Source organism: Spermophilus citellus (genome assembly GCF_964194105.1).
Source record: "Spermophilus citellus genome assembly, chromosome: 6".
Classification (NCBI taxonomy): domain Eukaryota; kingdom Metazoa; phylum Chordata; class Mammalia; order Rodentia; family Sciuridae; genus Spermophilus; species Spermophilus citellus.
The window spans coordinates 112818805-112823327 of record NC_138187.1 but is presented as its reverse complement, the minus strand read 5'-3'; the positions used below and the strand labels follow the sequence as shown (position 1 = coordinate 112823327).

The window sequence follows — 4523 nt, the reverse complement described above, 5'->3', positions numbered from 1 at the left end:
AGCTTAGACCTCCAGCGGCAGCCAACATGGCAATCTATGTTATGTAGTTCATTTGGTAAAACTGTCAAAAATGTATGTAATAAATTTGTGGCTTTCAGGGAAGACTTTCAAAGCCAAATGTTTATAATATGAGTTAGTTGTACTTAGCTGTATTTGATAAGATCCTATTAAAACTCAAAAAAAAAAAGATTGGCTGCTGCTTCTTTTTTTTAGTGTGAGTGATACTTCAATCATTTTTATTTACAACTAAAACTCTGGGAATTCAAAATTAACATCCTTGCCTGTGAGCTTCATATAGACACCAGAAAATTTTTCAACCTTGTGACCCACATTGCCCTGCTGTGCTTTGTCCAAATAAAATTTTATCAGCTGGCTGCAATACAGTTGCTCGCAGATTCTCTCACCCAATTTCACCTGGGGACAATAAATCCTCAGGGATTTCATTTTGTACATCTATCATTGTGGCTCCTGGGATGCTTTTTCTTGTTGTTTTATATGGTTTTTAGAGTTGGCTTATGCAGAATTCTCTGAGCAACGAGATCCTTCCCACTGAAAATTTTCTCCAATCCATGTACTAACCATACTTGAATTTTCTGGAAAGATTTCAGTTTTGAGAAACTGGAGCAAAGATTATGATAGCTTTCCAACTGCCACCAGCTTCAGTTTCCTTGGCTGCTGTGATGTTCAGCTTCCATGGCTGAGCCTTGAGGTCTGAATTCCTTTCCAACTCCAAAAGAGCCCAGGAGATGCTGGCCTCAAACTCATCTGCCTCATTATCACTGTTGTGCTTCACAGTCTTGATACACAAGCTGAATATGGCCTCCTTGTTGTGTGCCAGCTTGGGAGGAGTTACCTATTTGTTTTAAGTATAATTTATTCACAGTAAAATTCATCTTTTCTGGTGGATGGCCTGTAAATTTTGACAAATGCGTACAGTTGTGTGACTATCACCAAACTCAAGCTATAGAACCATTCTATCACCCTAAAACAATTTGCAACTATCCTCTGAAATCAGCTCATTGCTTCTAGCCCCATTACTTAGACTTACTCATTTCTTTTCTCACTGTAGAGATTTAAGTTTTCTAGAATGTCCTATGAATATAATCCTAATAGGTAGCCTTGAAGTCTGGCGTCTTTGACTTAGCATAATGCATTTGAGAGTCATTTATGTTGTTGTGTTATCAATCGTTTGGCCCTTTTTATTTCTAGGTATTACTTGGTGGTAATACCCAGAAATTTATTTATCCATTCACCTGTTGAAGGACATTTGGATTCTTCCCAGTTTAGGACAAATGCAAATAAGGTAACTATAAACATTTTAATGTAAACTTAAGTTTTCATTCATTTGGATAAATATCTAGGAGTGGGTAATATGCTAGATCATATAACCATCATATGCTGGGTCCTATGATAAGTATATGTTTACAATTATAAAAAAATTATTTCCTTGGTGGTTGTACATTTTACTTTTCTACCAGCAGTGTGTAAGCATTTCAAATGTTTTGCATTCTCTCCAGCACTTGGTATTATTGGTGTTTTCACTTTTAGCCATTCCAATAGCTAAGTTATGATATTTCAAGGCTAGTTTGTATTTCCCTAATGACCCATCATGCTATATGAAAAGATCTTCATATGCTTATTTGCTGTTATACTCGAATTTGGGACCCCTTAAAAGACTACCAGAGACCAAGATGGATGTAAGCAGCAAAGAGGCGTTTATTTCAAGCTAGCTCGGTCCTCTGTGCGCACACAGCAACTGGTGACGCTGAGAGGCCCCTAGCCCAGGGTTTGCAGCAGTTTTATACACTCTTTGGGGAAGGCATGGACTTCACATACATCATAGCATCTCTTAACAAATCATCACATACCATGGGAAAATCATAAAACAACTCTAAAACATGATTAGCACATTCACTGGTGGGAACAAGTTGGGTAAAGGTGATTGGTTAGTATAAGAGAGGGATTTGTTTGAACTGATTGGTTTAAACCATGAGGTTGTGTACATGCTGAACTACAAGGTTTCCCAACATGTTATCAACAACCATAAACTACTGGGAGGGTCATATGACATCCCAGGTATTTTCCCTGTCTCATGCTGATTGGTGGTTACTAGGGGGTTGCTATGGGTCCTCACCTAGCCTGACTGAGTCAGGGATACCTGGGTCCAAAGATCTCTCCTGTTATTTGTAGATAAGCAACTCAGCAGGGTGGGTATGTACCTAGGAGTGCTATGTGGGTCTTTCCAAGGACAAGGGTCATGCCCCCTTCCTTGGACAGGCTTTGCTCTGAGGTAGAGGCTGGTTTTTCATTGCCAACTGAATTTTTTTTTGGTGAAATATCTGTTCAAAACTTTTATACCATTTTAAAAATGGTGTTTTGTTTTGTTTTATGGTGCTGGGGATTGAACCCAGGGCCTTGTGCATGCAAGGCAAGCACTGTACCAACTAAGCTATATCCCCACCCCAAAATTATGTTTTTTTTGATTGTTGAGTTTTGAGTTATTTATATATTCTAGATACAAGTCTATTATCATAAATGTTATTTATAAATATTTTCTTCCAGGTGGCTTGTCTTTTTATTCTCTTAACAATGTTTTCTTAATTTTGGTGAAATCAAATTGATCTATTTGAAAACATAGTTTAGAGGTGTTGGGGGAGGTGATAGAAGAGAATCCAGATATTCTGAGACTTTCAGGATTGAAAGATACAATTGCTAAAGCATTTCAAATCAAGACACAGCCTGGGGGCAAAGGCATAATAGTCATCTACTGGATTAAAATGCCATCCAGGAACTCTTTTGAATTGAACAAAACAGCTCAGGGGAAAAAAGACTGATAGCATGGTCCTACAGACACTGAATAAGCAGAAATATCTATAATTAATTTAGAGAGAAAAAGACAAGTCCCAGAAAGAATGGTGGGTATGCCTATTGGCAAATGAAGCCAACTGAAATCAAATAGATAGCAAAACAGGAATTCCCTAACTGTTTTGCCATAATGCTACCAGTCTGGATTGATAGAGATGGTGATAGTTCAAGAGGTAAAACAACCCTTGGACTCCTAACTTTCTACAGGCAGGGAGCAGGCTGAGAAAGCAGAGCATATTCTCCTCACTCATGGCTAGAAAAGCTGATGGAAACTGAAGAGAGTAGAGCCAAAAACTATGGAGAAAAATGAAAAAGGAGGTACTCCCAGTCCAAAAGCATCCTTTCCTTATTTGAGGATTTTTTTTAAAAGGGTAAAATCATGCCTGTCATACAGACAGAAAATGAACATGTGTTAGAAGATTTTATTTAAATCATTATTTTGAGGAAACTAGGCAGATGTTGCTAAGGATGTAAAGAGCAGATATGTTTATAGATCAGGAATGTGCAAATGGAGTCAAAACTCGCTTTTTCCACTCTTGAGAAGGGAAGTCAATTGAACTTTCACTGGGCAGAATTTTTGGCATGTCTATAGATAAGAATTATTTTGCATTACTAACATATATCTACAATTTACAAAGTTGTAGAAAAGCTCAAAAGCAATGAAAGACACTGAACCACCCTAGACTCAGAATCAGACAAAGTAGAGGAGTATTCCCTAAGCAATGCATATATTTCCACTGAAGCAAACACCCCCCCCCCATCACACCCAGAATTTGCCCAACAGGGTTTCAGAATTGCTATGGATCAGTGGCCACTGAGAGGACCATTGTGCTGCCTCTCATTCCCCTTTTCAACCTGTGGTGTTAATTGCTGTTATCTGGTTCTACCACTGTGTAATGGACATATGAGGACTAAATAATATGTCATTTTAGTTTATGAGTCTCCGATGACTTGAGAAGGATTATATCTGAGCCTGATGTACAGGGCATGAGATCCTGGACTTCAAGCCTGATATTTAGTTGGGTAAGGTTCTTGAGGTGTTTTGGATATAAGTTGGAGAAATTTTGCCTGTGAAGGCAAGTATTTTTACCCAAGAAGGTGGGCTATAGTACACCATATTATTTTCATCATTACGCATTATGACCCATTGGGACATATGCTCTAAAAATATTTTCATGGTTTGACTCTTTCTCCCTTGACCTTCTATTTTCCATCATAAGTATGTCTTATCTCAGATACCAACCAATTCTTCGACTTGGGTTGCTGAATGGAAAGATATGGAACCCAGCTGAACTCCATAGATTCCATTCAAACCCAGTAGAGTTCAACTTAGCCTAGCTGAGCTTCAGCTGACCTACAGTTCTCATTTATTTCTTGGATGAGAAATAAATGTTTGTTCTTGCAAGTCACTGAAATTTGAGAGTTAGTTTTTATTGCAGTAAAAACTAGTACATTTGGGTTTTTCAAGGCATTTATCACATTTAAATATTTTATCATATATTGCAAAATTACTCTAAAAGGTAGTTGTGGCAATTTACAAGCTCACCAGGAGTTTACGAAATCTCCAGACTCACCAATCCTTGATATTTTCATATATTTTTACTTCTGATTTTTTGATGGTCAAATGTACCACTTTTTAAAACAAATGACATTGAAAT

At 37.7% G+C, this 4523-nt stretch overlaps 1 pseudogene across 1 annotated transcript; it reads right to left on the bottom strand.

The window, feature by feature from the left end:
- Positions 1-246: 246 nt before the first annotated feature.
- LOC308651287 (small ribosomal subunit protein eS7-like) lies at positions 247-4003 on the bottom strand (annotated as a pseudogene). Its single transcript has 2 exons — positions 3956-4003; positions 247-853 (listed from the first exon to the last, which is right to left on the bottom strand). The product of its transcript is annotated as a small ribosomal subunit protein eS7-like (transcript).
- Between the last annotated feature and the right edge of the window lie 520 nt (positions 4004-4523).